The 27,478-nt window shown below is 45.1% G+C and overlaps 1 long non-coding RNA gene across 7 annotated transcripts in view; it reads left to right on the forward strand.

Moving 5' to 3' along the window:
- The window catches only part of LOC144828759 (uncharacterized), a 132,686-nt gene that overhangs the window by 13,891 nt on the left and 91,317 nt on the right, over positions 1-27,478 (forward strand). For 5 of the 7 annotated variants that reach the window (XR_013610527.1, XR_013610530.1, XR_013610532.1 and 2 more), the window contains exons 1-3: positions 10,475-10,495; positions 23,461-23,497; positions 23,776-23,851. This is a non-coding gene — a long non-coding RNA (uncharacterized LOC144828759). Of the gene's footprint in view, positions 1-10,474; positions 10,496-23,460; positions 23,498-23,533; positions 23,705-23,775; positions 23,852-27,478 lie in introns of those variants that run through there. The other 2 variants (XR_013610531.1, XR_013610528.1) reach the window with 2 other exon arrangements.

Genomic DNA, 27,478 nt, shown 5'->3' on the forward strand with positions numbered 1-27,478 from the left:
GTAGGCCCTCCTGAAGAACCAAGTTTTAAGTTCCTTTTTAAACAGGTCAATTGAGGGTAGCGTTTTTATCTCAATTGGGATGGAGTTCCAAAGCTGCGGGGCAACAACTGAAAAGGCCCTAGCTCCCCATCTAGTCAGCCTAAAGCGGGGCACGACAAGTTGGAAAAGTCCAGCGGACCGAAGACCTCTTGTTGGAACGTAGCGAGTGAGTAAGGAACTAATCGCACTCGTTGATCCCTCCGTCAGTGCTCTATACGCCAAGCAGAGAATTTTAAAAGAAATTCTGTGCTGCACAGGAAGCCAATGAAGGTCTTTCCTGGCCTTGGTGGCAGATGATGTCTTAGGAAGAGCCAAAACAAAGCGTGCAGCAGCATTCTGCACAATTTGCAGCCGATGTATAAGGCTCTTGTTAGACTCCATATACAGAGAGTTGCAATAGTCTAACCTGGAGCCAACAAGAGCGACTGCAACCTGTTTGCGCGCCTGGGGGGAGAGATAACCACGGATTCTGTTAAGTATCCTAATCACACCCCAGCACGTGGCCACGGTCCTGTTAGCTTGTAGGGACAGAGAGAGTGAGGTGTCGAATATCACACCAAGATTTCTGGCTGATTGGGATGGAGTGGGGCAGGTGCCAAGAGAGGAAGGCCACCACTCGCTCGACCAAACATCCTGGTCCTTCCCAAAGACCAGTACCTCTGTCTTTTCGCCGTTAAGCTTAAGGGAATTGATAGTCATCCAGTCTGCCACATACTGCATGCATACCCTAAAGCTGGAGGCGGATGTCATGACAGAGGAATGAGCCAGAGACACCATGATCTGGGTGTCATCGGCGTAGGACACCACCTCCATCACCTGCGATCTTACTAGTCTAGCAAGGGGGGTCACATAGATGTTAAACAGGGTCGGGCTCAATGCCGACCCCTGTGGCACCCCACATTGCAAAGACTTGGCAGGGGAGAGGTAGTTCCCAAGCATTACTCTCTGCTCCCTTTCAAGAAGAAAGGAGTTCAAAAGACTCAGGGCCGGTCCAGTAACCCCTGCCTCCCTGAGCCGAGATGTTAAAATGGCGGGAGACAGGGTATCGAACGCGGCCGTGAGATCCAACAGGACCAGAACTGTAGTTTGGCCAGAGTCCACTTTGCGCCGGATGTTGTCGACCACAAGGGTAAGAGCGGACTCTGTGCTGTGGTGTTTTCGGAATCCGTGTTGCGTGTTGTCTAAATATTCCGACTCATCGAGAAAAGAGGACAGGTGGAGGTTGAGATGCGCCTCCAATATTTTTGCTGGAGCAGGGAGAAGGGAGATAGGCCTGAAGTTTTTAAGAAGGCCGGGATCGAGGGACGGTTTTTTAAGGAGAGGCTTCACAATAGCCTTCTTCCATACAGATGGAAAAGAGCCCTGGACAATGGCTTTATTCATGGCCACGAGCATGGGAGGAAGAAGACTGCTTCTACACTCTTTAAGTTTTTTAAGAGGTAGAGGATCCATGGGGGAAGCGGATTTAGTCCTGTCAAGTAGGCGGTTCAGTCCCTCTAGAGACAAGGGAGGAAACTCCATACGTGATTTGGGAGTGTCTTTACCTAAAGAGTCAAGATTTAATATGACAGGAGGGATGTTCTGATCTAAAGAGTGGCAATGGGCTTCCAAAGAGACATGAATGCCCAGGATCTTCTTATGGAAAAAGTCTGAGATATTATTGCATAGTTCCTGCGAACTGACTACAGGATCAGGGAGTTGAAGGGAGCATAACGAATCAGCGATTTTAAAAAGCTCCCTAGAAGATGTGAGAGAGCTGGCAATATTGGAAAAGTACTCCTGCTTCTCCATGACCACTCTCTGTTTATACTCCCGCAGTGCAGACTTGTGAGCCTCTCGATCATTAGGGTCCCAAGATTTCCTCCAACTTCTCTCACTGCTCCTGCATCCCTGCCTCAAAAGTCTCAGCTGGTCAGAGAACCAAGGTGCCGTGGACTTCCGCCGGGCTACATAACGCAGAGATGCAGGGGCAAGCTTTTCCACTGCATTGGAAATAGAATCCATCAGATCTTGAGCTGCCTCAGCTGCGTCTTTCCGGGAGAGAGATTCAGTAGAGGAGACCAGAGAGTTAAGGGCCTCATCCATGATGTTCCTGAAATTTCTCCTAAAAGTAAGTGAAGAGGTAGCCTGGGTGCCAGAACAAGGGGCAGGAAGAGCAAATTCCAATGGTACTGCAAAGTGGTCAGTCCAGACCAGCGGCAGAGGGGGGCCAGTAGAGAGTCTCAGGTCATTAGAAAATACCTCGTCAAGTATATGACCAGCCTTATGAGTGGGACTATTCACAAGTTGGAGAAGGTCACAGGCTCCAAGTGACTCAACCAATGATAAAGTATCTTTTGAGTTGGCCTCATCGAGATGAAAATTAAGATCACCTAAGATGGTGAGACAGGGCTTACCAAAGTAGGGTTCGAGAATTCTTAATAAGTGCGAAGAGAAGCCAGATCTAGGACCCGGCGGCCTATAAATCAAAATCCCTGTGAAAGAGGCCGATGGGGCACACGTGATACAAAAATAAAAAGCTTCAAACCGATCTTGAGGCATGGATAGTGATTTGATCGTGCAGGGAAGAGAGGATATTAAGAGAATAGCAATTCCTCCTCCTCTGCGCAGCAGTCTATCCTGCCTATGCAGGGAATAGCCATCAGGAATGGCCATAAGCAAATCGTGACCGGAGATGTCAGAGGCCCAGGTCTCCGTAATGAACACCCAGTCCGGCTGTCGCTCATCCACAAAATCGTGAAAGGCCACGTTATGCTTGATGAGTGAACGCGCGTTGATAAGAAAGCCAGATCTCAGGGAAGTAACAGGCTGTTCTTGAGGGAGAAGGGGTTTAATAGGGTCAGTAGATGAGAAATGAAAAGAAACTGAACATGTCATACAACGATGAGAGTGCAGTATCCCTTCAGGCGAGAAACGATGTAAACAAGGTTGAAAGCTTGGTTTACAAGAGAGGATTTCAGACATAGAATATTGCCTAATTACCTCAGAGAGTAAAGATGGAGTAAAAGCCGGGTCCAGCCCGACCTGCAGCCCGTCCTCAGCGCGGACGGGCGCAGACGGGCTGAACTCAGGCGTAACTCCGGCGTCAGTCTGGCGTCCCCGCTGCGCGTTACCGCTGCCCGCAGGCATGGCTGACTTTATATTCGCCTCGCAAGAAGAAAGCGGACTAGAGCACGCGATGTCTGCCCCTCACCCAATATGGCCGCCAACGAGACGGGGGCAAAGGACCCGCGAAATGCGGTGCTTTCCACAAATTATAGTGCGGGTGAGATGACAGCAGTGGGGGTATGCGTGTCCGGCATTAAAAGCAGGGGTAAGTGTCCAAAAGAAATCACAACTAAAATGACAAAACGGAAATTAAAATTCAAGAGCTGCAAATGACAGGCGCTGCTGCGAATAGTGCGCTAAAGCTGAGTAGGGCGAGCTGCACGATTTGCCTGCCTTTATACTCGCCTCGCAAGAAGAAAGCGGACTAGAGCGCGCGATGTCTGCCCCTCACCCAATATGGCCACCAACGAGACGGGGGCAAAGGACCCGCGAAATGCGGTGCTTTCCACAAATTATAGTGCGGGTGAGATGACAGCAGTGGGGGTATGCGTGGCCGGCATTAAAAGCAGGGGTAAGTGTCCAAAAGAAATCACAACTAAAATGACAAAACGGGAATTAAAATTCAAGAGCTGCAAATGACAGGCGCTGCTGCGAATAGTGCGCTAAAGCTGAGTAGTATGGGGCACCCGTCGCGTAACTCATTAAGCATACAGTGTTTCTTTGGGAGAGAGCTGTCAAAGTGGTGCTGGGTAGAGCCCCCTTTGCACAGGAATTGACCTTCTGGGACTTGCCAGATTTTCGTACGCTTTCAGAGTCAGTAGATGTTTATGCTTGGCTTGGGAGCAAATGCGAGACCCCCAGGGACTTGTATACCAAAGAGGACTTACGTTTAAGGTGGCTCAGGAAGCCTTTGGACTAGTCTAGGGAATGGGCAATTCCTAACATATGCCAGTATTGCTGCCATAAGCTGGGAAATATGGCCTATGATCCCAGCTGCACTGTCCACTTCACTCCTGTTCAATCAATCAATCAATCAGTATTTGTATGAGCGCGCTCATAACCTCTGGGGGTATTCAGGTGCTGCGTGGGGTGGGGCTTATCTGAGCATCCAGGCCGTGAGGTCACTCCTGAATTCAGCGAGGGAGTTAGCGCTTCGGAGGTGGATGGGGAGGTCGTTCCAGGCCCTGGTGGCGAGGTGGGAGAAGGCGCAATCACCAGCTCGAGTGCGACGGATGCAGGGCAGTGGCGAGGGCCAGGAAGGCCGACCGCAGGTATCTTGTGGGCTGGTGGAAGGTCACAGGGTTGTTCATGTATTCTGGTCCCGTCTTGTAGAGGACTTTGTAGGTGTGCGTGAGCAGTTTGAATTGGCATCTCTTCTTGATGGGGAGCCAATGAAAGCTGCGGAGGTGATGTGGGATCATCTGGCCAGGTCCAGGATGACTCTTGCTGCTGCATTCTGGGCAGTTTGGAGGTGCTTGAGGAGGAGGATGGTATTTGTTGCATAGAGGGCATTTCCATAGTCAAGGCGACTGGTGATGAGGGCTTGTGTGACAGTTCTGGTGTCTGTTGGAATCCATCTGAAGACCTTAAGGAGCATTCTGAGGGTGTTGATGCAAGTGGAGGCAACTGAGTTGACCTGGAGGGTTCGCTGTTGAGGATGATACTGAGGTTGCGGGCATGGGTGGTGGGAGCTGGTCCAAGGGCGGGGTCCACCAGGAGTTGTCCTACGGAGAAGGGGGTCTTCCGAAGCAGAGAACTTTGGTTCTGAGGGTTGTTGGAGCTGCCGGAGCCCCCCACTTAGGCTTGCATCTATATAGAGCCATGATGGCTGATAGACCTAGATCCCCGTTCCAGGCCAGGACCACCCGGGAGAAGGAGCTGTGAGTGCCCCTGGAAGATACGCACTGGACTAGGTCCTGTTCTATGGTCAGGACTGTGTCCTGCAAGGCACTATTTAAGTTGGTTCATTTGAATTTCTTGCACCGTACTTATATCTTTTCGGTGCTGTCCACTGGATTGACCCCAGTAGGCCTAGAACTTGTCAACGGTGTCAGCACAAGTGGCATCGTACCTGTACCTTGCCTGGCATTTCCATTTGGTCAGCTCATTTGGAGAATCTGTAGTGAGGCGGGTGGCCACAGTAATTGGTGCTGGGATGGAACTAGACCCTGCTGTTTGCCGGTTGGGAGCTATTAAAAAGCGTAAAGGCAGAAAGATGGATTTTAAATGTTTGCACTTACTATTGTTGCTGGCAAAGATGAGAGTTGCTATTACCTGGATGGGGCAGGGTGGTCAAGTCTGGACGGTTGGGAGAGGGATGTGTGTGAGTGGGCAGTAGCAAAGGACGTATGCCTCAGGAAATGTAGAAGTGATGATAAAGTACAAGATGACCTTCATGTTTGGGGGGGCATTGTTGACTAAATGTGTTGGACAGTAGGGGGGACTCAAGACGTGTCTTCTGAGGATGAGGTGGGGGTTCCCCCGATGCGGTGTTGTGACGCCTGTGGTTCCATGAGAGGATGGTATTGTGATGTAATGTACATGATTTCTTCTTTTTGTGGGGTTTGATCTGTGATAATCTATTACTACATGTCAAATGTTCGGAGATTGCTGTGATTCAAGTATTTTTTTACTTGTGTTGCTGTTTTGAGTAGTGGTAAACAATAAAAGATGACTTTTAAAAAACCCCACATACAGACGATTTTATATATAGTCCTATCTAAGTAACAGCCCTGCAAGTACCTCACATCAGGCATTATACTAACGCATTTCAGTGTGGTGGTCCGCATCATCGCACTGAAATGCAAAGTCACGCATTGTAGTGCCTCCTCAGCTGTCAAGCCGGAGCACTGTCAATGCACTATTACTGAAAGCCTGGAGTGGCAGTGTGCGGCGCGCTCCTGGCAGGCTTAGGGGCTTGCTAAGCTGCTTGCATAAAGCTGTAGCTGCTCTATAACAATGTAACTTTACAGGATTCATCACCGAGACACTGCGACTGACTCAGGATTCCGAGCACCCAATGGCTGCTACCTAGATAGTCAGTGAGGGTGAGATCAATCATCAGGACAAGTTTTGTATAGGCAGGACTTCCTGCTGCCAGCGGCGCGAGCCGAGTGAGCAGTAGTTCAATAAAGTTAGTTTTGGCTGCTGGTAATGCAGCTTGGCAATCTTTCTAAAAAAAATTATCATCCCGCGACTGGCTTGACCTGTCAGCCAGCTGAAAGTGAACCACGGACCTCAGCAGCCGCCCGTCGGAGTGGTTCCTCAGCCAGTAGCTGAAGATGAGTGCAATGTCTGCGTAACATGTTGGTTAGTGCGATTCAATTTCTGGTGCTTTGTAGCAGTTTTTAAGGTTTTCTTAGAGTTTCTTGTTGCTCAAATTGGTGCAATTTCTGAAATTTTATGTTTCCCATGTCTTCATTGCATATATGCCAGCATTTTAGAAGAGCAAAGCGGGGCATTTAATAAAAAGAATCAGGAGAATGTATTTCCCTCATTGATTTTCTATTGAAGCAAAGGCAATTTCAGGCAAGACACAACCAAAATAAAACCGTTTTATTGCTTCAAAAATCGGGAGTCTCCTGCCTGAATCGGGCATATTGGTATGTATGCCATTGCTTGATATTTGCTGGCGAGAAAGTGTCACTCATAATCATTGAATGTCGCTCATAATTACACTGAAAGTATAAAAATGTCACACAAAAGCAATCTGAAACCTTGGCAGCTATGAAAAGTTATTTAATTCAGTAACACGTCCAGGCCTTTGCAGAATATTAAAACATAAGCCAGTGGCCAGTATTTTTCTCCAAAAAAGGTCTCAAGCTACTGTCTTATAAATTATATTCTAGCCTGTGGTAGACACTCTGGTGTTTTTACAAAGTCAAATTTTCTCTGGCAGTAGAGACCGCTAGGCCGCCCAGATGCAGGGCAGGCAGCTGTGGAAAAGATGTGCGTGGGACCGTAGCCTGCAAATAACGAGGGAACATTGAACGAGTGCATGTGGAGAGTCCTCCTAATATTCTTATAACAAAAAATACAACAAAACAAACAAAAGCCATCTGATTACAATCATTGAAGCTACACTTTGGCATTGAGGTGAGCGGCGGCTTGGCGTCAATCACGGCAGCTTGTGAAGTTAGAGCGCCCGACTGTACCTCATTACCTCCATGCGTGCCTGACCTTAAAATGGCGGCAGCGAAGCTCTAAATGGCGGCGATATCAAGTACTTGCGGCTTTCATTGCCAGGACTAATGCTGCGCACAGTGGATAGTCTGTGGGACACACTTTGAGGAAGGTACATGCTCTAGACACCTGCGGTGCTGGGTCTCACAACTACCCCATTAACCCCTGAGGCAAAATGTGAACTGGCGGTGCCTGACCCCAAAATGGCGCCCGCGGTGGTCGACATGCCTCGGGCTGAATTTGGGATCTTGTGCCAGGGTACTCCTCCAAACTAGCAGTGGGGCACATCCTACCAGCTTCAGTGGGCAATTAATGGGAGCACTCAGTAACTCACAACCCTAGCAAGTTCAAGGCTGTCAGGATCAGCTCCGCGGAACTCGGTTGATGCTCACAAGGGTCCACCTCCAAATGTCACAAAACCTCTAGTATAAACACACAGAGGCCTTGAGCCATTAGGCGAGGGATAAAAAGAACCAGGAAGGGAAAGGGAAGGGTCAGCGGGGAAAGGGATATACCTGCAACGACAAGAACATATATGTATATTAATACTTCATCAGCCACTGTCTACTCTCATTAATTCTCACTAACAAGAACCATAGATACCTTATGGTATAGAAGACACCAGCCGTGGCACAATACCGCAAACCTCTATTGACACTCTATGTACCTACAGGAACACAAACATAGGTCAAAGAGCTGATACATTCATGAAATATCTATATAGCTTGATTCAACCCCCTTGCACCTAACATACCCTGAAATGAATGCCAGAGGGAGGTAGATTGGAATCTGGTGGATAAGGCAATTCATAGACTGAATAGAACCAGAACAAAGTGATCCATAGAAATGCAGGTAATCCTCTCAACTCCTTATTTATAGAATCGGCAGTGCGTGGGAAGCAAGAACCACATCACTCCGCTCTACCAGGCATAAGGATGGTTACCAAACGAACAAAGTTCCCCGCAATATGTTCCAATAGTCAGTAGCACTGCTGTAAAAGGAAGCAAGTATTCCTCCTTGCTATAACAGACCGACACCAAGAAGAAAACAAGTCCCTTATTCAGGAGCACGGTAGCGTGTGGTTTTCCTTCACAACTGCGCTCCGCGAACCCAGATCCTAGAAGTCAAAAAACAGTACTCCCCGTAGTTAACAGCACTACGAAGAAGGAGATAAACGGTAACGCGTGGCAGTCTACCACCGCGCTCCGCTTTCTCGTGAAGGCAAGCAGAATACGGCAAGACGGAGGCTCTCAAGTAACTGCAGAAGCTCAACCAATACTTGTCCCGATCCTACCTGGACCGCTGGTCCTTAGGAATCTGAAACGGCAAGGAAACCGCCAACCCACAACCTGCAGGCTCAGCGTCTCTGGGCGGCGTCTCTGGGCGGCGTCTCAAGAACCGGAACACACCTAGAATTACACGCAACAGGAAGCGTGTGTGTGTCATACAAGTACTCCCCGCTTGCCGGGAGTTCTGGGAAATGTAGTTCGGACTCCGTTTCCGACTACGGAGATCTCAAATCAATTACTGGCGCCACGAGAGTTCAGCAATGCAGGCACAACCCCGGGTTCTGAGAGTGGACGTGTGCGGAGAACAGAGTCCCGGACCTGCAGGATCACCATGCAGCCCCCGCCGAGAAAGGTGAGCCCAGGCCGCGCTCCCCGGCAGCCCCACGTCTGCAGCAGCCCCCGCAATTCTGGGCCAGCAGAGAGGGCCTGTGCGCATCGGCCCTCGGGGCACACACACCCCTTCCCAAAACAAAGCAGTGGGGCCGGGAAAACACCAGATGCAGGCAGCAGCCCTGCATCCACATTCGAATGAAAGAAACTACGCCACGGACTCTCCTGGACTTCTTTACTTTTTCTTTTGTCCTGGCCGCCATTTTGCTACGGCTCTCTGCCGCTTTTCTCTGGACCCTGACCCGCCATCTTGTCCATTCCCTCGTCCTTTAACCCTTTCTCCTAATTTCCCCCTTGACGATCCTCAAATGTTTCTTCCCTTTTCTGATTTGCCTTTTCTCCATACCCTTGTACCCCTCCCACCCTCCCCAGTGTTGTGACTGCATCCCCCCTCCGACCCCACTTAATGGAACTCCTTTGTACTCTCTACCATTCCTATGTGTCTCTTAGAGTATGTCCATTTCGTATCCCTTCCCTATGTATATAGAGATAACTCTAACCACTAGTATATGCAGTAGACCTTTGTATTATCTACCATTCCTATGTGACTCTTGGAGTATATCCATTCGTATCCCTTCCCTATGTATATAGAGATAACTCTAATCACTAGTTTATGCAGTAGACCTTTGTACTCTACCATTCCTATGTGTCTCTTAGAGTATATCCATTCGTATCCCTTCCCTATGTATATGGAGATAACTCTAATCACTAGTATATGTAGTAGACCTTTGTACTCTCTACCATTCCTATGTGACTCTTAGAGTATATCCATTCGTATCCCTTCCCTATGTATATAGAGATAACTCTAATCACTAGTATATGCAGTAGACCTTTGTACTCTCTACCATTCCTATGTAACTCTTAGAGTATATCCATTCGTATCCCTTCCTTATGTATATAGAGATAACTCTAATCACTAGTATATGCAGTAGACCTTTGTGCTCTCTACCTTTCCTATGTGACTCTTGAGTATATCCACTCGTATCTCTTCCTTGAGTGACTTTACTATTTGTGCATTTGCAATTTTTCTTTCTGTTTGTATATCTTCCTTGTGTGACTTTACATCTTGTACATTTGCAATTGTTTTCTGTTTGTATCTTATATGTAACGCATGTAATCCTGAGTCCTTATGTTCTGCAACGGGTTCTTATGTAAAGCGCTCTGACACCTTCGGGTAATTTTCATGCTATATAAAATCGCACTAAATAAAAAATGTAAAAAAATTGTCTGTAAAAGAAAGGTAACAAGAAAATGGCAGATGTGTGCCTTTTATTTAGCCACTTTGAACACCAGATAATTCTATTAGGATTAAGCATTCCGTCTTTTTCATCTCAAAGATTCATAGAAAGCACATTTGTGTATTGAGATCTGAAACTAAGCTATTACAAGATGGCGGCCACATTTACTCCATTATATGACTAGTTCTGCAACTGTTTAGCTAACGTTCTAAAACCATTTCCCGGATACCGGAATGTTTGTCCCTTTTCTTTTTCCATGACGCTCTCTGACTTGGCCTCGTGAGTTCTTTCTATCGGCTTGTTGAAGAGGTAAGGTAGCTCTTTGCCCTCGGTCCTCATTTAACTTGATTTTTCCAGCAATTATTTGTTTTTTTCGTGTCCCAAAAGCCCAACCTTTGCTTACAGGTAATGAGTAAATTGTCATTTCGAACTCGTACGCAAAATGAGAAGCTTAAGTCGGCGTGTAAGGCTGCAGCTTGCACGCGTGCTGTAGTGTTCCACGTGGGATGCGGGTCGGGCCACTCCTAGTCTCTAGTACAGAAGTTTTTCAGTAATTCGTTTTTATTTGACATTATTTTATGTTAGTTGTGTTAGTATAATTGGATTTTGAAACACAGCCTCTGTTATCCTGAATTCACCAGTTCGTTAAATTCAATCCCATCACTGGAAAACTGGTGTCCCGAAAGAAACCGAGGTCCTTGGTTTGAGTTTCTCCCCAGGTGTGTAGTGAATATCCTTGGTTAAAAGGGTTTTAGTATCCCAATTGTTCCGCCCCCAAGCGTTATAATTCTTTAAAGCCAGCCTCGTGCTCTTAAGTTTTTTTTATTTTTATTATTACCACCTCTGGGAACACTTCTAAGGATGCTATTATCAGTTCCATGGCTGAATCACTGTGTTCGCTTTTATGTTGACATTTTTTTGTAGGGTAACTTCCCATGGTTGCACGCGTTTACGAAACTTCTACTAAAGATGCTCACACTGTTTAAGCCCCATTCACTGTTAGGGTAAGATCTTTTCCCACGGAAAAGGCAGACAGCTTCTATCAGTATGCTGGAATGCTTGCATTTTATTACTTAGTTGTGTGAAGTGCCTTAGCACGTTTGTAGCACTTCCTATTCATGCCCCCTACCTTTCTTTGCACTTCGTAGGCATTATCGGATTGATTTTTTTCATCTTAATCTATTTGGTCATTATGATCAAAATCTAAATTTTGTAATAAACATTGCCCGTTAAAAAGAAAGTTAATATACAAGAGCCATGCTATATTTCGCTACTTTACAGGCAGCCACAAGTGCAATTGCCTTGCAGTCAACAGGGTCATGGTTTAAATGATGCAGCAGGTGTAGTAGCTAAGGGCCCTAAAGTTGTCAGAACACCTCTAAACACATATTGCTATATTTGACTACTAGCAGTTAAGCTGTGGTTGAAAGGGATGTCATTTGAATGGTGCAGCAGATGCAGAGGCACGGGGGGCCAAAAGTCTAGGTACCCCACTAAAAACAGATTATTGTTAAATCTTACTATTAAACAGGCAGTTACCTGACAGGCAATAGTCATGCTATTAATGGTGCTGCAGGTTCAGTGGCACCAGGCTTAAAAGTTGTCATAACTCCTCTAAACACACAAAATTGCTATCACATCAATTAATTCTGTTATTGCCCTCTTGTTTTTCAAAATGTTGCTATTACCCGCACTATACCACTAGTAACAGCACAATATATTGCCTTTTTGTACATAAACAAGTCATAATATTTTAACCCCTCCCATGCTGGTGACGAACCCCAGCCGTCACGCCCTGCGGTGGGCGTGTGCTGATGACTGCTGGGGTTCATCACGGCCCGCCCTGTTTGTTTGTTTACAGCACGGCAGAAAAATCGCGGCCGCAGCGAAGGGGTTAATAGACTTTCTGTAACCTATTGTACAACTGCTCCGCAAGTTACAACAAAAAACAACTTAATAATCAGAGACTAAACCTAATGCATTTACCAATGATTGTTTTTGTACCACCCTCACAAACTCTAACTGGTTCTTTTTCCATTTAAGTTTGGTTCTTCAAGCCCTAGAATAGCAAGCTTTGTTGGCTAAAGTCTTTACATTGGTGCTATTTATTACTCTGCGAGTCCCCATTATTTTTTTTTAACATTTATAGACTCCAGTCTGCCTCATTTATTGGTCCTTTCTTATAGTTGAATTACTCCACAGCATTGAGCCATGTAGTGTTTATAGTATTGTATTCTAACCACTATTTTGCACTCACAAACTTTAATTTTTGTTCATGTAAAAACATACTGTTAGTATGTTTTCTTACTTTGACACAAACTGAGAAAGTGGAAATATTCGTGGAAATATATTTTCTCCATTGACTTGCGTACAAGCAGTCAAATTTAAGCGGGAGAGAGCTAAAAGCAAGACATTATTTTCTTTGAAAATTTGGTAACACCCTCCTGAATCAGGTCTGGTGACATGACTATCAAACCTCCTGTGCCTTATCTCCTCTCTTCCTTCCAGTTATTCCGACCGATTCTGTATGAATGTTACGAAAATTTAACCTGAAGAAACTGGTTGTGACTAATCTTTTTGCCGAACCGTTTGACAAATTCTGCTCCAAGAATGACTTCCACCAGGTTGATGAGAACAACCTGTTGTATCCCCCTTATTCTAGTTTCTCAAAGATTGTAGTTTATACATGTGTTGTCTCATTGTATCCAACGGGGTTTTGTTCTGTGCCTCGGGCGAGTAAGTACTTTAGGCTGATTGTCTAAGTAAGGTATTTCTGAATTTGTTACTTTGAAACTGGCAAACCGGCTTTTGGCACTCCAAAAGTAGCTTATATTTTGGAATTATTTAGTCTTTTCCTCTTTGAAGTTTCTCTTAGCCTGGTATAAGGCCAGGATGGAGCCTGAATGATGTTGTCCCGTCCTTGAAGTGGAGGGGGCAACTGAGCTTTTTGGTTGGGCAGTAGAACGTGTGCCTGCCAGATATGAGATCATCTCTGCCAGTGTGTCTGATATATATAGACTGTAAAATAACCAGTATTCTACTTTACTGTTGTACTAAAGTGAGCCAGTAAGAGAACTCTGAAACAAAGGGCATTGCATATTAGTTTACAGTGAAATTCATTTAAATAAGTATGTTAGGTTCCCTAGCTTTCTCCTGGTCAACCTGAGATTGGATTGTATACCAGCTGAAGCACTGTCGCTTTGTTACAACCAGTGCTTAATTTGAGATGGTGGTCCCCACCACCGCCACTTATTTTTCCTAAGCTTACTTTGATCCAGTGCGAGAGAGGGAAAAACACATAATGGAGAAAGGATGAAAAACAACCAGTAAAGGTAGAAAGCATAGCTGAAAAAGAACCTTCAAGAGTGAGGTAAAGAGGCAGGGAGTGCCAAGTGGAACATTAAAGAAGCATGAGGTGGCATCAAGACTTTGCAGCATGGTGTTTAGCACCCGGACCTTCGATAGCGTCAGCTGTGGGCTTCTGAGCAAAACGTTGGGCCCTGACACTTTAAAAAAAAAAATGCAAGTAAATCACTAGTTATAACTTAACCGCATATCCAGACCTCTAGCATCATATCCCACAGTGGACATTCTACAGCCCACAATTTCATCCTAACATGCAAGTTTGACTGTGCTCACTCCGGTGTACATGTTAAAATGTCACATTGGTGACCAATGTCTGCTACACAATGCGTAATTATAGGGAAGACTAACGTTCTCCAAACTTCCCTTGGGCTAAGAACCTTATGCTGGGACAAGACCAACAGGGAGGTGGTGAGCTAAGTAGTAGGATACCACTCTTTAGACTGGTGAAAGCGGCACTCTGGCGTGGTCAGTCAACAGGGTATTCGTAGCCCTCCGGTGACTGATAAGGCACAACTCTCCAGTCCTCCTCACCCATCTCTTAAAAATGAACCATCTTGGCCTAGGTAATATAAACTGGGGAAAAATCTCTTGGGCTCGGATAATCCATGCAAAATAGAGAATGCCAGCACATGGATCCCGTCACGACTGAATACAACAGTGGTCTTCAAAGTTTTTACAGCTGCATCCCTCAAACCCCCAAGTTAAAAATAAATCCGACCCACCCCAGAACTTTTTCTATTAAAATGGCAATGTTTAAATATGTGTAGACATATTCAGAATTGCGGTTGAGTTTTGTTACCCCTTTTTAAATTGCAATCAAATACATAATTGCCAAATCTACTATTCTGGTCAGCCATGCCTTACAAAAATGTAAAGGTGTTCCCAGTGTGGTTATCAGAAATGGGCATGGTTAGGTTTGAGGAATATTTGGAGTCCCTTCCTCATTGATGCATACTCCCAGACAGGATATATATGACAAAAAGTGTTAGTGGTGGCCCATTACAGTTGGCTTAATGCTGCTCCTTTTTTTAGTTCTCGGCTAGCCGCGCGTCTCTGCCGAGAACCTATTGTGGCCGTGTCTGCTTCCCAGGAGACAATCCTGGCCGCGCGCAAGGCGATTCGAAACTGGCACGCGCCGCGCTCGCCGTGGCTGTCTCCTGGGAAGCGCAAACATACACAGGCACACCTCCCCCTGCACGCATGCGCGCACACACACGAGTGCACATGCACGCACACAGAGACACGCACACACACACACACGAGCGCCCCCCAAGGCCCACTTACCGCCAATCCGGTGTTCTGTCGCCTCCGTGGGGCTCTCCCTCCGGCATGGGAGCCCCGCGTCACCACTGCTCCTCGGACCAGGAACTCCGTGGGCGCGGGCTTCGCGCACAAGACGGAAGTCCCGCCCCCACGCTAGGTTTCGTTTTAGAGTGCGCGCGCACATATTGCAGTCATTCAGCCCACGACCGAGAGAGGGGAAGGGGCGGCTGCCGAGGGAAGGCGAGGGGGATCTGTCATTTTGGGGAAAGCAGGCGACAGCCATACGAAGGATGTCTTCAGCTGTCATGGACGCAGGCTCCGTGCTGCGTCACCGCTTCCTGTATTTCTGATAAGTAAAGCATGAGTGTGTCGTATGGAGTGTATTTTTAAGTACTGCTAAGCACTCCGTGTCCATCCTTCTCCCCTGCTTGTTGTCGCTGCCAGGCCTGCCCCATCCTCGTTATTTCTTTCGTTTTCAGTGTCTAAACCTTTCTGTATTTTTCTGTCTTCGAGCCTTTCTTTCCTCTGCCTAATTACAGGCTTCATGTTTCTTTCTCTCTCGCCTCATTTCCAATCGACTTCCGCCTCCCATTCTCTTTGCCCCTGTCTTTTCATTTCCCTTCTTCCACCCCCTCTCTCACCCTCCCCGTCCTTTGTGCGCAGGTGGGGGATGGGGCACCAGGACAGGTATCTGTAACATGCCCGTGTGGGGGGCGTGGATGAGAGGCAGATGAACAGACATCGCCCCGCACACCGTCACCATAGCAACAGCCCCTCCCCTGAGCCAGGCTGGCTCCCTCTGTGGTGATGCTGACAGCACGGGTGGCACTGCCAGGGACCCTCATGCATGGCTTGGCACACTCAGTGAGGAGAGGGGCTTTGCCAAAGGAGGGGGTGGCACCATCTGATTGGCTGCCTCAAGCGATCACAGTGAGTGATGGCATGGCACGCAGCGTGACGTCAATGCGCTGACGACGCTCTCATTAGAAATGTGCCCCCCCCCCCCCCTGGCACTGTCTATAGGGTTAAAGGACAGATGAAGGCAACATGGGCAGCTTGGCACCCCCTGTGTGGGTATAACAGTTGTGAGTGTCCATCTACCAATCAGCGTAGCTTAGACAAATGAAATATGACGGGCGCCTGCTGTTTGCAAAAATTCTAAGGACAGTGCTTTTGGGTTGTTTTGTTAACTTGATTATCTGCAATAAAATAGTTTGAATGAATATATATTTTGTTCATTCGGGTGAATCGGTTTTCATGTACAATTATGATGTGTTTAAGGGACTTCGCGATGTTGGAAAAAGATGTCATTGGCTTGTTTTTCCAATTCAGTTGACCTGTCCAATAATAATTCAATTTAGACTGCCTGTTAGGCTGATCGTTATCTGCAGAGAACCCCATAAGTCTGTATATTGCCCTGGAAAAAAAAAAGTCATGAGCAATGCCAATAGCTCTACCTTTAATATTGCCGAGACCATTGCATTGTAAATGCTTGTTTGTATTTGTTATTGTTAAAGCACCATTTATCAACACGAGCCCTCTTTTGGCCAGAGCCTGTTGCCCCAGCAGTTTCTTGGCAGAAAGACTAACTAACAGTACTGCTCCTCTTCATAGAAAGGCTATCTTCAGGTTATTCTCACAGCACATTTCAGGCCTCGAAAATCTACTCACCCATTCGCTATAGTGAGTCAGATTTTATCAGGGCAAACTTTTTTTTAAGGGCCTTATACTCCTTTTTGTTGAGCGCGCAAAGGACAGGTGTTCTAATCGTTCGGAGAGTGATTGAGCAATGAAAAGCCTTTAAATCATGTTCTTATCGCGTCATATTTGTTGTGTATTCAAAGATTGAAGTCAAATCTAAGCTAATGGTATTTCTATGACTGCAAAGTTAAAGGATTATCTAAAGAACTGTCTGACAAGGGAGTGTAAAATAAAAGGCTCCAGCATGTCGGTTTTATTTCTAGCATGCATTTAAATAGCTTGTAAATGAGTTGTACAAATATTTCTCAATGACAGGTAGGAAAGCAACTTTGGGTGGTAATACAGAAATATTATGGAAACTCAAACAAAGATTTTAATAAGATCAAAACAATCAGAACACTTTACTTGGTTATGTCCAAATGATATTTGCTGAAACCAGATTTCCGCACACTATCATTTGGATATCATTTTATTAGTAGAACTGTCATTAGGAAAGTTCATGGCCACTTCAATGGAAAATGTGCTGTGTTAATGAGTGTGCTACCATATCATGTTTAGTAAGGTATTTAAGTGAGTTTTTAAACATGGACTGAGCAACATTTCTGCCTCCACCTTGAGGACAATACTTAGTATGAATTAAGCTGCAAACCAGGCGTAGCCTATGTGTTTACGTTCTTATTTTACATATACCTAAAGAGTTTATTCAATCAGACAATTTTTGTTGGTACAACAGACCTGTTGAACTCCCATATTTGAATGTGCGCTCGTATGATAATGCAGAAAAAGGTGGTTGTGAAATAAGGTATTTGTCTAAGATCACACAAGTTGAGGCCAAGTTATGGGGCAAGCGTATTAGTTAGGCTAAGTAGGTTATTCATTTCACCAGACCTAGAGGCCTGTAAGATTTTTATGACAGCAGGCACTTTGACCAGCAGCACATCAAGTCACCACAGACAATGCTGTGTAATACCACCCATTCATGGAGTAGGAAGGGTAAGACCTAACCTAGCATCTTCCTACACTTCCAAGCCATAAACGCCGACACCTTGCCTCGTAGTCTGCATAGCCCCCACCCTGAATGCTCTGTGCAGCTTCTACATGCTTTACAGGAGCTTGCCCTTTGTCAGTAAGTACAAATGTCTGTTCAGACAACATGTAAACATATGTTAACCCTTACTGATATATCGATCAGTACTCCTATCCCTCACTAAGTAAACAATTCTAGGCAAATCTAATATTTCTAGCTTTAATAAGCTAGTGCATGCATGCAGCTTTTATTCCTGTATTTGCACGTGGTAGCTCTTTGAAGTGAGAACTATTGGCTTTGATGTTAATGGTGGCGGTTTTAATGGTGGTGATAATCATATTGGTGGTAATGGTGTTGTTCTTTGGTAATGGTAACACCGATGGTTGCAGTGCTTGTAAGTATTAGTGTTGTGCTAAGTAGTAGTGTTGTAAGTAGTTGTGGTAAATACGTAGTAGTGTTGGCTGTAGTAATGGGTTATAATTGTGGTAATGCTGACCAAGATGGCAGTTGTTGTAAGTGTAGTGATGATGGTAATGTCTTGAAAATAAACAGATCTGTGTGAAAACACAAACTTTAGATTGCCATTTAAAGGTCTGGCTTGCACTCGAGTAACAGTGGGATAGAAATGACACTTCCTAACGTGCCCATTCCACCTGAGAAATGAATGTGACTGCGAGTTAATAATCGTTGTGATGGTCTAAAGGAATAAATGCAGCTTTTTGATTGCTCCTTCGGATTGTGTTTGTGTAGTTGTGTGTTCCCCAAAGACGTAATAATTCAAGAATAAAAAATGAACGGCCCAGTGACAAACCAGTGTTCACCCATTCAACGAGATGAGTCAGCCCTTATTAAAACGTACAGTTTAACCATGCCTTTCTATGTGATACCAGTTAACATATTTGTCTGGCCTAAAATATTATTTTCATACTTGTGAGCCTTTCAGACACATGGTTCCTTTTATATTGAAGCCACGCGTTCAGTTTTCTGAGCTCCTTCCCACATGCTCTGGTGTGGGACCCAAACATACTACTTCATCCCCTCACAGGTGTCTGCTGTAAGACGCTACACATTCTCCTATAGTGCTCCAAACAGTTATTCCCTCCATGAATGAGACTTGCAATTTTAGGTCAGACTTCACAACAGTGTAATGGTGAGGCTTGCAGTACCCCAATCTCAGGTTTTGGACTGAGGCACAAACCAGCTCTTAGCCAGTTTCAGCTGAGTATGTGGGGTGAAACTCTAACTCCAAATGTCCTACTTTGTGGCCTCTTGGCTAAGCACATACCATTAGTATTTCAATCAATTTGTGGTGAGACACAAGGTGATACACAAGGTGACACTTGGCTTTTCCTGAAAGTTTAGTGGTATGAAGGTCCATACCTGGGCTGGTCGAAGGTACTCTAAACGGCTGATGGGGAAACCTAGTTGCTGTGAATTAGAGAAGCTGTCAGCTTTTTCGATTGTAATGACTACCAACAATGCAGCCTCCTTAGGCACATGGATAAAACTGCCACTGTCCAACACTCGGGACTAGAGATGCTCGCTAGCTGTGGAAACAATTCGTAGTATTTCAGGTAGATTTTACTGTGTGCACTGCTGTGCTTAGGACTTGGACCAATTCATCATCCAATTAACCAAGCCAATGTGTTATACAGTCTGTCAGCTAAGTCTGGACAGACTGCTCTTTCACATCAGAGAAACACTTTATTTGTACAACACCTGCGTTCACCACAGACCCCTTCAACTGGTAAAGATGGATGGAGGCACTTGTGAACAGCTATTGTAGAATACTGCGGGGCACAGAAAAGTACTTATGAAGCATTGTGCACCACTGGCTTTCTAAGATGTCACCCTTGAATGATCCAGAAGTCTTCAGTCCAAGGTGCTTCACCCAGGTCGACGCAGCAGTATACAATGTTTATTTGCGCCACCACGTCACGTTGACAAAGTACTGGTGTGCTATGTTGAGGAAGTGTGATGTTTTTAATAGCTCTTCTAGATTGGGTTTTCACATCACTATCGCAGCACAGTAGGTCATATATACTTATCAGCATCATGAAACGATGATCAAGAGAAGTCTGCACACAAATGACTGCACCGTCATAGTGCACAATAAGCAGTAAGCACAATAGAACATCCCACCCCTGGCAGTTGCCTAGCCTGACCTGGATCGTCAAATGCCTCAACCGTCCCTATCTGGCTTCTAGGATGAGGCTGGCGCTGTAGCCATATGAAGGTTCTAGCTCTGGTTTAGGTGGGACAACTTGAACTGTGTAATTCAGCGGCATTTTCCTCGTCATTGATTTGTGTGTGATCTGCTGCATAATTAGCCGCATTTAACAAAAAAATGCTCTAGCTCGAACTTATAAGTTACTAAAAAGGTGACTACATATGTTAGGAAGACTTTTTTCAAAGGTCGACTGGTCACCTTTCAGTTCCTTATTGCTCTGGTTATAAACTGGTACTAATGAGGTACAGCCCTTGCCCAGACAGACTTGATGTGTAAATTAAAACTATTGTCAGAAAATGTGTTTCTCTATGCCGCATAATTTCTCTTCTTGCTGCATAGTTTAGTGAACCCTGCCACGAGTTTTGCTGCTCCACTGTTGCATAATTCCACTGGCCCTGTATGTAGGACACAGTGCATGACTCCGCCTGTTCTGTCCAGCGTTTGGTGCCCACAGCCAGAATACCAGTCTGCAGCGTCTGGATACTATAGGGTTAGACCTGCTGGCAGAAAAAGAACCTTGAGTCCCAGTGCAATGGGAACAACTTTGTTGGAATACCTAGGTTTTTGTGGTACCTGACGTAGTTATAAATGTATATTTTCCCCACTGCTTTCCTTTAGCCGTGCTCTGTTTAGTCATGCCTTTCCTTGTGGAGTGCAGAACATGCTATGCAGTTATCTTTCCTAAGGCATGCAAGCACAGCACACCTATAAACCACCATTACAAAAATAACCTGCAATGTGTAGTTCGCGCCCCATCGTATCTACCATTGTTTCAAATGATATGGGGGGGGGGTATTAAACACAAGCTTGAAGCCCGAAAGCCTAACTACTGAAGTCTTTTGCGATCGTGAAATGCCTTGCGCTAGGTTTGTTGCTGGTAGACGGTGCTGATGCATTGGGGAAATAAATGCCAAATATGCGAGTATTGATTTTTGGGAGTTATTTTCAGTCTTCAGATTTTTAATGATCAGCTGAGTAGCAGTATCACTCCCGTGATGTCTCAATAAATCATCCGCTGCAGTCGTGTGTCCTGCTTGTGATGATGAATTGCCCCCACTGTGGGGACACAGGGCCGGGATGTGTCCGGTGCGCTGACCGTGCCCTCTGCTGCTTGTCCTTGGGTGGTAGCTGTCGAGGGTTTGTTCCCTGGGTCTCGGCCGGTCTCTCGCCTGTGGTCTCGGAGGTGTCACCAGCGTGGAGAAGGTCTCGACCTTGAAGTGAACCTGCTGGCATTGCACCATTGTACTCCTATGGAGACCCTTGACCTCCAAGCTGGGTACATCTACCCTTTCACCTTGGTTCATCTTTCATCCTTGTCAGAGGCAGTGGGACAAGCGCTCGTTAGGAGAATCATCCTCGGAAAATCAATGTTTGCGAGCATTTCCCTCTCGCTTGTCTGTAAAACGTTTTTAATTGATGTCAACAAGTGTAGCTAAAAGCCTTTAGGGACCGCCGGAAGTGAGTTTCCAGTGCATTTTAATGTTCGTTATTTTTCCCCAACCACTTGCTTTAATTTGCAAGCTTAGTCAGTAGAAGAAAAACATGACTATGCCCGATCTTTTGAGTACTTTTAAATATGAAATTGTTCGCATAATCCCTGATGCAATACATTCCTCTTCTGGTAATACATTCTCGCAAGTAAAATTACAGGCAAGATTAGGTGTGCCAACAAAATCTCGAATGTAGTTGAGGGACATTTCTTATCAATTTATAATCTTGATTATTGGGATTGCATTCAAGATATTTAGGAGCGATCGTGGACTCCAAACTCTTATTACAAGAGGTAAATCAAGTGGACAAACTATGTTTCCATAGGATGAGATGTCTGACAAATGTTCTCTTACCTGTGGTTCCTGCAAACAGTAAAAGCTGTCATTACCCCGATACTCTCACCATGCCTATGGGTACAGAGTACCGCACCTACTACTGAGAGAATTCAAAATGTGTCAGCCAGATGGCGCATAATATACCAACGCAACATGACCTCGCATATGGCCTATTTCTACCTGTAAGGCCGATCTCTGAATTTCACTGCCTGCTAGATTAAGGCATGTTGATATTCTCCTACAGTTTCCAAAGTACAAAATACTTAATTGGCAGTTACATTTACTAGAAACACAAATCAGTGTCTGATTTGTACAAAAGGTTAAGTAGGTATGCACGACTGCAGTTCCTCAAACTGAAGCATGTCTTACAATCACGAGCACCTCCACGCTCATCCCTCGTAGCTCATTCTACAGCCTTGCGCCTAGGACCCAGTGAGAATCCAAGTGCTTCGTGGCCTCGTCAAGCATATGAAGCACTATACACATGTAACAATTCACTACAGTGTAGCAACTGCTTTGATATGATTAAATTAAGCACTGCTCTAATATTTGTGAGAATCGAAGTGCTTCGTGGCCTCGTCAAGCATATAAAGCACGATACACATGTAACAATTCACTACAGTGTAGCAACTGCTTTGATATGATTAAATTAAGCACTGCTCTAATCTTTGTATAGAAGGTTTTGGTTATTTTTGCTTTCAGCATATTGGCAACAGTGAGTTTCCAAGGACAGGTAAGATATGATCTTGCCCGTCATTGGTAGATTTCAGTGCTGCAGTTACATGCCGGTGGGCCTCACTGTTTCCACTGGAATTGTCTTATACCTCTGGTCAGTGGCAGAAAAACCCTAAGTGAAATAGTTCTCTGGTAGTGTAGGCATTGCCACACCCCTGTGCCACATTTGTCTTTCCAGCATAAATGAACTGCAGCACCCATCACTTTCAAAACACACCACGCCGCTTATTCTATGCAAAGTCAGCACGTTACTACACTTGCTTCACGCATACACTAATTTTCACACACCACTTTACAGACACTGATCACACATACTCGCCAACAAATATTTTATACAGACGCTTAATATTTCATTGACATCACTTTCGGTGTAGATTATATTTTCCTTTGTTTGCAACATTTAGGCACGTTTTTTGTCTGGTGATGCTCTGACTGGCATTATGGTTGTCTTTACGAAGTGTTTTTATAGTAAACTTCCACTCGGCACTAGTTTTTTGTGAATCATTGCAGTCATTTTCTCTGGCAGGTTGATAAGTGACTGAGAGGATATTTATGGTCCGCTGTTTCCTACCACTGTCATGTTGGGGAAGAGTTGTAAGGAGGATTTGATTTCTGAATGGACAAATAGTCGGAAGTTGCTGTTATGGCGTAATGCTGCTGTTCCAGCGGGCCAGGTCCCGGAGCGGGGCCAACTGGCCTTAGAAATTATTCCTGACCCTAATTCTCTAGTGCGAGGGGTCACAATTAATTATAGTTAACATGAAAATGTGCTGTTGACTTTTTTCCCTGTGATGGAGTTGGCCTTTGAGTTAACTTGTACAATTAGCCCCCAGAGAGGACTGACTTTGCTACTTTCTGTAAAAATGTTGCCCTGACTTCGTGGGGCTGTTATTATATAATTCCCTGGAGGTTTCCGGCTTCAAATTCCCCATTCTTTTCAAAACTCTTTACTGACAGAAGGTTGTGACATTTTGGTTTGCTTACTTTGAGGCCAGTTACCTGTTTTAATAGCTTTTCACACCCCAGCTTGGAGACTCAACTACATAATTGTACTTGTCGTTTTAATAGACTGATTGCTGTGTGTTGGCTGTTTATTTAATGTCACATGCTCTCCTTTGCTCCCCAGGTGGACCCATGGCTTCGGTGAACCATGTGCTGCGAAGGTAAGAGGGCATCATATGGTGTTTTTCTTTATGTAGCCGTAGGAACTTGTAGGGGGCGCTCTTCGCTCCCCCCTCAGTGCTGCTCTTTCATCAGCGTTTCACTGCTGAGAATGAGAGATTTGTTTGCTGGTTCCATGATGAGTCACTGATGCCGTTTACCCATCTGCATGCTGATGACAGCCTGTGAATCTGAGATGCCAACAAAAGGTACAACTTGCTGAAAAATTGGGAAAAAGGCTGCTATAAATGTTAATTTCATTGTTGTGTTTCTTATTTAGAACGAAGAATGTCTTCCCTAACTTGTTGGGATGTCGGAACTGCGGCTCTCAAGCTATTGGTGCATGGCAGTTTGAGGTACATTATTTCTTTTTTTGTTTTAGTTTTTTTGTTGTGCACATTTGAATAATTTTTTGCACTCCTGACGCCCGTATTGGGCTTTTCGAATGCCTCATTGGGATGAACTGGGAAACCGAAATGCTTAACTAGCTCTGCTGAAGCTATACATGGCTAAAGGTTGCCCGGTTCCTGCTAACACAAACCAGCTTACCCCCTGTTCAGACATGCACGTTGTATCACTCTTACTAGCACCGATGGAGGGAATAATCCATATTGCAAGGATGTATGTTGTTCTGTCATCTTTCAAACATGGTTCTGCAACTCCTATTTCTGTTTTAAAGCCTATTGAGTTCCCTACCCTTCTTTAAGAGGCAGAATTGGCTCTATTCCAGCCACATACACACAAGAGAACCCAGGTGAATCACCACCCTAATATTTAGGTTGTCAATTATGTTGAACATAAGACTGAGGACTTTGTACCGCTGTCGTAGGGTCCTCACTGTTTTTGTAAATTTGTATTTTTTGACACATTGTCTTACTATCTCTACCTTTGTTCGTGACTACTCCCTATAAATTATAGTCCAAGCCTGTGGCATAGATTTTTGCTCCTAAACCAGATTTTTAGCAACATCTAGGTTTCGTGCCCCCTCCGCAGAGTTCACGCTGCGGCTCTTGCCAGCCCGTTTCCCGGGGCTCCCTCTTGGTCAAGGGAGCCTCGCAACACTTGAGCAACCTCCTGCTGGCGGCCCCGGGGCTCTCCACCGCTCACAGGAGCCCCAGGCCGCGATACGCATTTACTCCGCCTGCCTCCTCTTCCGGTCCGGACGCGGCCCCGTCACAGGCGACATTGCCTGACTTCCGATGCGTGTGCGGCGGGATTCCGGCGGCATTTTCTGCCACACAAACCTTGTTTTTATTTGAAACCGGCCACAGTTATCTGGGGACTCTTGTCACTATCCCCATGATTGTGACCAGTCGCTGTTACCAACCTTAAATATTGATTTCGTGAGCTTTCTTTTGGGGAAAATAAGTTTCTGTTCGCCGATAACACATAGTAGTACATCTAGCGTATTGTTCGCAAAAGAAGTCGAAAAACACAAACACAACCCCAGCGTTATTGCATGAAGAGTGTCTCGGGTCAAAGGTGAGTCGGGGTTGCAGGCATGGTTCATGACACCAACAGTCCTTGAACAGCAGTCTTGCCAATACAGACCTCATAAGCGGCTGTGGCTTGTAGAGAACACACATCCTGTGCGAGGATAAGGACCACTCGGCTTCGTGTAATAATTATGTAATCAAGTGTCTGGCTAAATCAAACTATTAATCGCATATAAATCAAACTATTACCATCTGTGTCGGCTGTTTCTTGTCCAACCTATACCAGAAGGTCAAGGAAGCGCGGGGCCTAACTTACATTCTTATACAAAGTACCCAGCATCCTAGTTATAAGACAATACTCTCACCTTTGACACCGTGGTCCCTACAACATATCTGATCTGGAAAAGTTGCAGACAGAGCCGTAGTGATTGTCAGGAGGAGAAAACAAGCATTTGCAATACAATAGGTCTCACATTTGCGAGAGTTTAAACTATTGGCATTGTAATTGACAATGCCTTTTATTTACGTTTTAAAAACCAACACATAAATAAAAGGCATTGCCATTTACAATGCCAATGGCTCTAACAACTGCGAGACCTATTGCATTGCAAATGCTTGTACTGAACTGAGTTTGAGGTCTAATTGTTCTTTTATACTTTTTGGCATTGTGATGAGAATCATTCACTTGTTTGGTCTTTTCTGCAGAGGTCTTTAGTTTACCTCTAGGATTTCACCCATCTTCAGAAAAATTCTAAAAGATTTGTACTACCGCTAATACAGTTGTCCCCAACTCCCTGGACCAATAGGTTTGAGGTGAGAGTAATAGGTCCATGAGGTGGGTGGAAGGAACACCTTATATAATGATATTTCACTGCCATAAAGCAGACTTGTAATATTTAGGCTAGGAGGGACACATTCATGTTACATTTAATATTCAGGGCCTTTTATAAAAGATAGCCATTTACCATTATTCTATGTAAAACACTAATAAAATGCATCAGTTTATTCATGAACCAAATTATTGTATTGTAGCTGTTCTGGACTTAGTAAATGTCTGACCAATTTAACTACGTTCAGTGAATGACACTATAGAGGGCGAAGTTGGTTTTCTGGCATTAATGCTGATTGCATCTTTGCCGTTTACCCATCTGACGTCTATTTGATGAAGCTTTTACTTTTCTGAAGTGCCAGAAATGTTTATAGCCGACATTCAGTAAAATCGGGGGTAACCTTCGATAGAAGGGGCTCCTTAAAGCCACATCTGGAAGCAATGAAACGCAAGACTGTCGTCCTGACTACAGGATTCATAACCCTTTCAAGGACACTTAACTGCCCAATTAAGTGGGCCATTATGCAGAAGGTGGTCTTCCAAATTCCTTCTGTCGATTTATATATGACTGAAATTATTCTACATACAGCTCCCTGACTGTTGGATCTTCTCCTGGCAAAAGCACACCACTGTATATCTACTTTCGAATTGCACCTCACAGGTTCAGCTCTGTTTGGAACGTGGACAATCCTGGGCGACCAGATGCTCCCGTCTTAAGATGTGCTATAAATTCAGATTGGCAGACCGAGTCTGGCACAAAATAAGTTGAGCCCCAAGGCTTAATAAAGCCAGGCCCTAGAAGACGCTGGCCAACTATTACTAATTTCTAGTTTGTGGGATATCAGGGTTTCGCAAACACAATGTTGGGCGTAGCGCTGAAACTTTTCAGACACACCCCCAGTGGCCGATCTGGTTTGAATCCATCATTATTGTTAAGCTCACTTTGCCACCTCCGTTCAAACCCAGAAATATGCAAATAAGTCTTTCTTTGTCTCATGGAAATAGTCCAGCCTAATCTGCCAAGCCAGGTCTTCACTGATCAAGGTTTCGCCCTCTGTGTTCAAGAAACAACTTATCAAAAACATTGATTCTCTGCAAGAGGACAAAGTAACTTTAGCAGAGAGCTCATGCGTGGTAGGTCATTAACATTCAGTTGTCTCTTACCAAAGCCCTATTTTGGTCAAGGGTAGTCGTTTCACATACAGCTCAAGTTTATGTACCTTCGGCTAGAACTCCACCCAACTCTGGATGCAAAACCACCTAGGACAGAAACTGCCAGCAGTGAATACTGCAGATTGGGTGACACCGGGAAAGAAACCATGATTCTCAATCTTTGCATCTGCCCCGTTTTGATGCCGGAACAGATGTTAAGAGGGATCTATAACCCCCAAAAAAGTCATCATGCAGACAAGCACTCATTTCAGCACTTAACCCAGAGCACACACAACTAAACGTGTGATTGTCAAATTCATGGCAGGCTTCATTCAGTTCAAAGGTAAAATCCATAAAGCAAAAATACACAATCACCTTGACAAACGCCAGTGGGAAATGACCTTATAAATAAGTACTGTCACTTTATCCCTGGCAAATCGGATAACAATGCGACTATATCAGCATGTTCATTCCGCTAACAGCTATTTTTATTCGCGTCTTGATCTTTTGCTGGACAAGACTTTACAGGAATACACCATCACTTTAATACTCACTAGCACCGTTGT

This window comes from Lissotriton helveticus, chromosome 4_1 (genome assembly GCF_964261635.1).
Source record: "Lissotriton helveticus chromosome 4_1, aLisHel1.1, whole genome shotgun sequence".
NCBI lineage: Eukaryota > Metazoa > Chordata > Amphibia > Caudata > Salamandridae > Lissotriton > Lissotriton helveticus.